The sequence below is a fragment of the Stegostoma tigrinum genome, chromosome 45 (genome assembly GCF_030684315.1).
Source record: "Stegostoma tigrinum isolate sSteTig4 chromosome 45, sSteTig4.hap1, whole genome shotgun sequence".
NCBI lineage: Eukaryota > Metazoa > Chordata > Chondrichthyes > Orectolobiformes > Stegostomatidae > Stegostoma > Stegostoma tigrinum.
In genome coordinates, this window is record NC_081398.1 from 2,156,030 (window position 1) to 2,165,279 (window position 9,250).

A 9,250-nucleotide genomic window follows, 5' to 3' on the forward strand; every position below is an offset into this window, starting at 1 on the left:
CTATCTGGTTCACTGATGTTGTCTAGGGAGGGAAATCTGCTGTTCTTACCTGGTCTGGCCTACATGTGACTCCAGACCCACAGCCAAAATGGAAAAGCTGAGTGAGTCACTCAGTATAAGGGCAATTAGGGGCGGAAAATAAATGCTGACCTTGAGTATAAACAGAAGCTAGTCTTACAGCACTTCCCACCTTACCATACCAGCATGTAAACTACAAGGCTATAACTACGGGGGGCAGTACAGTTAACTTCACAAAGCATTCATGGATCTACACAAACAAGCAAATGTCAGTAGCGTGAAGGAAAACTCTCAGTCTATTGATAGACATAAGAATTGGAGCAGGTGTAGGCCATTCGGCCCCTCATGCTCGGTTTACCATTCAACAGGATCATGGCTGATCCAACATAGAACATAGAACATAGAAAAGTAAAGCACAGTACAGGCCCTTCGGCCCACAATGTTGTGCCGTGGAATAATCCCAATCCAAAAATAACCTAACCTACGTTCCCCTCAAATGTCACTAATGGCTCTGCTTCCACGACTACCACTGGCAAAGCATTCCATGTGCTCACAACTCTCTGTGTGAAGAACCTCCCTCTGACGTCTCCTCTACACTTTCCTCCTAACACCTTAAAACTATGGCCCCTCGTGGCAGTCAATCCTGCCCTGGGGAAAAGTCTCTGGCTGTCAACTCTATCCATGCCTCTCATTACCTTGTACACTTCAATCAGGTCACCTCTCTTCCTCCTTCTCCTCAGAGAGAAAAGTCCAAGCTCAGTCAACCTCTCCTCGTAAGACAAGCCCTCCAGTCCAGGCAGCATCCTGGTAAACCTCCTTTGCACCCTCTCCAAAGCCTTCACATCTTTTCTATAATAGGGCAACCAGAACTGGACACAATATTCCAAGTGTGGTCTCACCAGGGTTTTGTAGAGCTGCAGCATAACCTCACGGCTCTTAAAGTCGATCCCCCTGTTCATGAAAGCCAAAACACCATATGATTTCTTAACAACCTTATCCACTTGGGTCGCAACTTTGAGGGAGCTATGCACTTGAACACCAAGATCCCGCTGTTCCTCCACACTGGTGAGAATCCTGCCTTTAATCCTATATTCAGCATTTAAGTTCAACCTTCCAAAATGCATCACTTTGCATTTATCCAGGTTGAACTCCATCTGCCACTTCTCAGCCCAGCTCTGCATTCTGTCAATGTCTCGCTGAAGCCTGCAATAGCCCTCGATACTATCAACGGCACCTCCAACCTTTGTGTCATCAGCAAACATACTAACCCACCCCTCAACCTCCTCATCCAAGTCATTGATAAAAACTACAAAGAGCAGAGGCCCAAGAACAGAGCCCTGCGGGACACCACTCAGCACTGACCTCCAGGCAAAATACTTACCACCTACAACCACTCTCTGCCTCCTGTCAGCCAAGCAATTCTGAATCCAGACAGCGAATCACCCTGTATCCCATACCTCCTGACTTTATGAATGAGCCTGCCGTGGGGAACCTTATCAAATGCCTTCCTGAAGTCCATTCCTCATTTTCCCTGTAACCCTCAATTTCCCGACTGATCAAGAATCCATCTTCAATATGCACAAGGACTCTCTCCCACAGCTCTCTGTGGCAAAGATTCACAACCCTTTGAGATAAGAAATTCCTCCACACCTGAGTTTTAAATTGGTGCCTACTAGAGGGGAGGCCATGTTGGATTTGGTGCTTGGCAATGAACCTGGCCAGGTGTCAGATCTCTCGGTGGGAGACCGTTTTGGTGACAGCGATCACAACTTTACTAAAGTCATGGAGAGGGATAGGAGCAGGCGGTATGGGAGAGTTAGCGAGTTTTGAGAAGATGTGTAACACATTGATTTGGAGCCAATCTACCATCCCCTGAGAAAAAGAACAGGAAATGACATCACCAACCCAAGGAAACCTAACCAGATAAATAGAAAGCGGGACATAACACCAGCGCTTCGTCGGAGGCTCACTGATGATGTTACCTAGAATGGTGACGAAACGTCTGAAAACTAACCTTCCAGCTCAGTGAGCAAACTCACATCCAGGTATGGGAGAGTATCTAATTGGGGGAGGGGGAATTACAATGCTGTTAGGCAGGAACTGCGGAGCACGAACTGGGATCAGATGTTCTCAGGGAGAATGCACGGCAGAGATGTGAGGGTTGTTTAGGGAGCATTTGCTGTGAATACTGGATCGGTTTGTCCCACTCAGGCAAGGAAGTGATGGTAAGGTGAAGGGACCTTGGATGGCAAGACATGTTGGAATATCTAGTCAAGAGGAAGAAGGAAGCTTCCTTAAGGTTGAGGAAGCAAGGATCAGACAAGGCTCTAGAGGTCTACAAGGTGGCCAAGAAGGAACTGAAGAATGGACTTAGGAGAGCTAGAAGGGGGTATCAAAAAACCTTGGTGGGTTGGATCAAGGAAAACCCCAAGGCATGCTATGCTTATGTGAAGAACAAGAGGATGGCCAGAGTGAGGGTAGGGCCAGTCAGGAATAGTGGAGGGAACTTGTGCATGGAGTCAGAGTAGGTAGGGGAGGTCCTTACTGAATACTTTGCTTCAGTATTCACCAGTGAGAGGGACCTTGACATTTGTGAGGACAGCATGAAACAGGCAGATATGCTCAAACAGGTTGATGTTAGGAAGGAGGATGTGCTACAAATTTTGAAAAACATGAGGAAAGATAAGTCCCCGGGGCCAGACGGGATATACCCAAGGGTTTCTACGGGAAGCAAGGGAACAGACTGATGCCCCTTTGGCGATGATCTCTGCATCCTCACTGTCCATTGGGGTACTACCAGATAATTGGAGGGTGGCAAATGTCATTCCCTTGTTAAAGAAATGGAATAGGGATAATCCTAGAAATTACAGACTGGTCAGTCTTACTTCTGTTGTGGGCAAATTATTGGAGAGGATTCTGAGAGATAGTATTTATGATTATTTGGAAAAGCACAGTTTGATTAGAAATAGTCAGCATGGCTTTGAGGGGGGCAGGTCATGCCTCACAAGCCTTAATGAATTCTTTGAGGATGTGACAAAGCACATCGATGAAGGCAGAGCAGTGGATGTGATGTATATGGATTTTAGCAAGGCATTTGATAAGACTCCCCATGATTGTTTAATTCAGAAAGTAAGGAGGCATGGGATTCAGGGAAATTTGGCAGTCTGCACATTTGCTGATGACATGAAGGTTAGTAGAGTTGTGGACAGCATGGAGTGCTGTTGTAGGTTGCAACGGGACATTGACAGGATGCAGAGCTGGGCAAAGAAGTGGCAGATGGAATTCAACCCAGAAAAATGTGAAGTGATTCATTTTGGAAGGTTGAATTTGAATGCAGAATACAGGGTTAATGGCAGGATTCTTGGCAGTGCAGAGGAACAGAGGGTTCTTGAGGTCCACGTCCACATATCCCTCAAAGTTGCTACTCCAAGTTGATAGGGTTGTAAAGAAGGCATATGATGTGTTGCCTTTCATTGGCAGGGGAATAGAGTTTAACAGCCATGAGGATATGCTGCAGCGCTATAAAACCCTGGTTAGACCTCACTTGGAATATTGTGTTCAGGTCTGGTCACCTCATTTTAGGAAGCTTTAGAGGGTGCAGAGGAGATTTACCAGGATGCTGCCTGGACCGGAGGGCAGGTCTTATGAGGAAAGGTTGAGAGCGCTTTTTGCTTTGGAACATAGAACGTAGAACATTACAGCGCAGTACAGGCCCTTTAGACCTCAATGTTGTGCCGACCTGTGAAACCGACCTGAAGCCCATCTAACCTACGTCATTCCATTATCATATGTTTATCCAATGACCATTTAAATGCCCTTAAAGTTAGCGAGTCTGCTACTATTGCAGGCAGGGCATTCCGTACCCTTACTACTCTCTGAGTAAAGAACCTACCTCTGACTTCTGTCCTATATCTACCACCCCTCAATTTAATCCTATGTCCCTCATGCTAGCCATCACCATCCAAGGAAAAAGGCTCTCACTGTCCACCCTATCTAATCCCCTGATCATCTTGTATGTCTCTATTAAGTCACCTCTTAACCTTCTTCTCTCTAACAAAAACAGCCTCAAGTCCCTCAGCCTTTCCTCACAAGACCTTCCCTCTATACCAGGCAACATCCTGGTAAATCTCCTCTGCACCCTTTCCAAAGCTTCCACATCCTTCTTATAATGTGGTGACCAGAACTGTACGCAATACTCCAAGTGCGGCCGCACCAGAGTTTTGTACAGCTGCAACATGACCTCATGGTTCCGAAACTCAATCCCTCTATTAATAAAACCTAACACACTGTACACCTTCTCAACAACCCCATCAACTTGGGTTGCAACTTTCAGGGATCTATGTACATGAACACTGAGATCCCTCTGCTCATCCACATTACCAAGAATCTTCCCATTAGCCCAGTACTCAATATTCGTGTTACTCCTTCCAATATGAATCACCCCAAACATTTCCACATTAAACTCCATTTGCCACCTCTCAGCCCAGCTCTGCAGCTTATCTATGTCCCTCTGAAACCTGCAACATCCTTCCACACTATATATTCCATATTTTCTGCAATAGCCTACTGTGGGAAACCTTATCAAACACTTTACTGAAATTCATTTACACCACATCAACCGCTTTATCCTCATCCACCTGTTTGGTCACCTTCTCAAAGAACTCAATGTAGTTTGTGAGGCACGACCTACCCTTCACAAAACCGTGCTGACTATCCTGAATCAAATTATTCCTTTCTAGATGATTATAAATCCTATCTCTTATAATCCTCTCCAACATTTTACCACAACCGAAGTAAGGCTCACTGGTCTATAATTACCAGGGTTGTCTCTACTCCCCTTCCTGAACAAGGGGACAATATTTGCTATCCTCCAGTCTTCTGGCACTATTCCTGTAGACAATGACGGCATAAAGATCAAAGCCAAAGGTTTTGCAATCTCCTCCCTAGCGTCCCAGAGAATCCGACGATAAATCCCATCTGGCCCAGGGGACTTACTTATTTTCACATTTTCCAGAATTGCTAACACCTCCTCCTCGTAAACTTCAATCCCGTCTAGTTTAATAGCCTGTATCTCAGTATTCTCCTCGACATCATTGTCTTTTTCCTGTGTGAATACTGATGAAAAATATCCATTTAGCACCTCTCCTACCTCTTCAGACTCCATGCACAACTTCCCACTACTGTCCTTGACTGACCCTAATCTTACTCTAGTCATTCTTTTATTCCTGACATACCTATGGAAAGCTTTCGAGTTTTCCTTGATCCTACCTGCCAAAGACTTCTCATGTCCCCTCCTGGCTCTTCTTAGCTCTCTCTTTAGATCCTTCCTGGCTAACTCTTAACTCTCAAGCGCCCTAACTGAGTCTTCACGCCTCATCTTTACATAAGCCTCCTTCTTCCTCTTGACAAGAGATTCAACATTTTTTAGTAAACCACGGTTCCCTTGCTCGACCACTTCCTCCCTGCCTGACAGGTACATACTTATCAAGGACACGCAGTAGCTGTTCCTTGAACAAGCTCCACATTTCAATTGTGCCCAGCCCCTGCAGTTTCCTTCCCCATCCTGTGTATCCTAAATCTTGCCTAATCGTCTCATAATTGCCTTTCCCCCAGCTATAACTCTTGCCCTGCGGTATACACCTACCCCTTTCCATCGCTAAAGTAAACGTAACCGAACTGTGGTCACTATCACCAAAGTGCTCACCTACCTCCAAATCTAACACCTGGCCTGGCTCATTACCCAGTAACAAATGCAATGTGGTCTCGCCCCTTGTTAGCCTATCTACATACTGTGTCAGGAAACCCTCCTGCACATATTTGGAAAATTAAAGTCTCCCATAACGACGACCCTGTTACTTTCGCTCCTATCCAGAAACAGCTTTGCAATCCTTCCCTCTACATCTCTGGAACTTCTCGGAGGCCTACAGAAAACTCCCAACACGGTGATCTCTCCTTTCCTGTTTCTAACCTCAGCCCATACTGACCTCAGTCGACGAGTCTTCATCAAACGTCCTTTCTGCCACTGTAATACTGTCCTTGACTAACAATGAGCAAAGAAGGATGAGAGGTTCCCTGATAGAGGTGTACAAGATCATGAGAGGCATAGATAGAGTGGATAATCAGAGGCTTTTTCCCAGGGCGGAAATGACTATTATAAGGGGTCATAACTTTAAGGTGATTCTAAGGTAGAGGGGAGATGTCAGAGGTAGGTTCTTTACATAGAGAGTGGTGGGCGTGTGGGATGCACTGCTGGCAGTGGGAGTGGAGTCAGATACTTTAGAGACTGATAAGCGACTCTTGGATAGGCACGTGGAGGATAGTATAATGTAGGGTATGCAGGGTAGTTTGATCTTAGTCAGACAATAGGTTGGCACAACATCCTGGGCCAAAGGGTCTGCACTGTGCTGTACTGTTCTATGTTCTATGTATGTTTATTCTGAGACTGTGCCCTTTGGAGCTAGACTCTCCCATGAGGGAAAACATCCTCTCAGCATTGACCCTGCCAAGCCCCTTGAGAATCCAATATGTTTCAACGAGATCTCTTCTCACTCTCCTAAACTCCAGTGAGTACAGACCCAACCTGTTTCACCTTTGCTCATAAGACAGTCCCTCCGCATCAGGAATCATTTGAGTGAACCTTCTCTGTTCTGCTCTAAATCCACACCTAAACATATATATATGTATTAATTTCCATATGTTGTACTTTGCGATCTTCCCCAGAATTTCACATTCTACTCTTCCTGCTGTTTCAGTGAGTTTTACAAATGCTCTCATCCACTTGACCTTGACAAAACCCCAAACCAGTAAATAATAGCAAAAGAACTTTAAAGTAATCGAGCTGACTCAATCAGAATAATGATTAGCTGTGCAAATCATCCAAGAAATTATCCCATGGCCGTTTTCATAGTTCTGCACTGTTAATCACACGACAGTAAAGATCCTACAGAGAGATGAATTAGCAACCAGAAGGTGGCAATCAGCATCTCGAGCCTGCTACATCATTCAGTAAGATCACAAAGGAGCCTGCTTGTGTTCCGAATCCCACATTACCATCAGTCCCATTGTTCCCGCTGATCCCGAGCAATGAGACTGTGCTGGTGGTATCTTTATGCCTTCATGTGAAATAGTTAGATATGTGGACAATGTTTATTCATAGCAACTCACAACTTTCAGTTTCCAATGAGAATACTGGTGGGAGCGCAGTCTCAAGGCTGAAATTGTGACTCAGGGGTACCAAGCCATTTGGCCCATCTCCTCTGTGCTGTTCCTGCTCCACTCAGCATTTAACCAGATCCCCCCAGCCACTTCAACATATTGACACCATTCCCCTCAACCACGCCCCATGAGGGAGTCCCACATTCCTCCCAGTCTCTGGGCAAGACATTTCTCCTGAATTCCCCGTGGGATAGCAGAAAAATATATCATAGAATCCCTACAGCGTGGAAACAGGTCCTTTGGCCCCACAAATCCACATCTACCCACACAGCATCCCACCAGACACATCCCCCTAAAACTTACCTAAACCCGCACACCCCTGGACACTATGGGACAATTTAGCACGGCCAATGCACCCTAACCCGCACATCCCTGGGCACTACGGGACAATTTAGCACGGCCAATCCACCCTAACCCGCACATCCCTGGGCACCACGGGACAATTTAGCACGGCTAATCCACCCTAACCCACACATCCCTGGGCACTACGGGACAATTTAGCACGGCCAACCCACCCTAACCCGCACATCCCTGGGCACTACGGGACAATTTAGCACGGCCAATCCACCCTAACCCGCACATCCCTGGGCACTATGGGACAATTTAGCACGGCCAATCCACCCTAACCCGCACATCCCTGGGCACTACGGGACAATTTAGCACGGCCAATGCACCCTAACCCGCACATCCCTGGACACTATGGGACAATTTAGCACGGCCAATCCACCCTAACCCGCACATCCCTGGGCACTACGGGACAATTTAGCACGGCCAATGCACCCTAACCCGCACATCCCTGGTCACTATGGGACAATTTAGCACGGCCAATCCACCCTAACCCACACATCCCTGGGCACTATGGGACAATTTAGCACGGCCAACCCACCCTAACCCGCACATCCCTGGGCACTACGGGACAATTTAGCACGGCCAATCCACCCTAACCCGCACATCCCTGGGCACTATGGGACAATTTAGCATGGCCAATCCACCCTAACCCGCACATCCCTGGGCACTACGGGACAATTTATCATGGCCAGTCCACCCTAACCCGCACATCCCTGGGCACTATGGGACAATTTAGCACGGCCAATCCACCCTAACCCGCACATCCCTGGGCACTACGGGACAATTTAGCACGGCCAATCCATCCTAACCTGCACATCCCTGGGCACTACGGGACAATTTAGCATGGCCAACCCACCCTAACCCACACATCCCTGGGCACTATGGGACAATTTAGCACGGCCAATCCATCCTAACCTGCACATCCCTGGGCACTACGGGACAATTTAGCATGGCCAACCCACCCTAACCCACACATCCCTGGGCACTATGGGACAATTTAGCACGGCCAATCCACCCTAACCCGCACATCCCTGGGCACTACGGGACAATTTAGCACGGCCAGTCCACCCTAACCCGCACATCCCTGGGCACTACGGGACAATTTAGCACGGCCAACCCACCCTAACCCGCACATCCCTGGGCACTACGGGACAATTTAGCACGGCCAATCCACCCTAACCCGCACATCCCTGGGCACTAGGGGACAATTTAGCACGGCCAATCCATCCTAACCTGCACATCCCTGGGCACTACGGGACAATTTAGCATGGCCAACCCACCCTAACCCACACATCCCTGGGCACTATGGGACAATTTAGCACGGCCAATCCATCCTAACCTGCACATCCCTGGGCACTACGGGACAATTTAGCATGGCCAACCCACCCTAACCCACACATCCCTGGGCACTATGGGACAATTTAGCACGGCCAATCCACCCTAACCCGCACATCCCTGGGCACTACGGGACAATTTAGCACGGCCAGTCCACCCTAACCCGCACATCCCTGGGCACTACGGGACAATTTAGCACGGCCAACCCACCCTAACCCGCACATCCCTGGGCACTACGGGACAATTTAGCACGGCCAATCCACCCTAACCCGCACATCCCTGGGCACTAGGGGACAATTTAGCACGGCCAACCCACCCTAACCCGCACATCCCT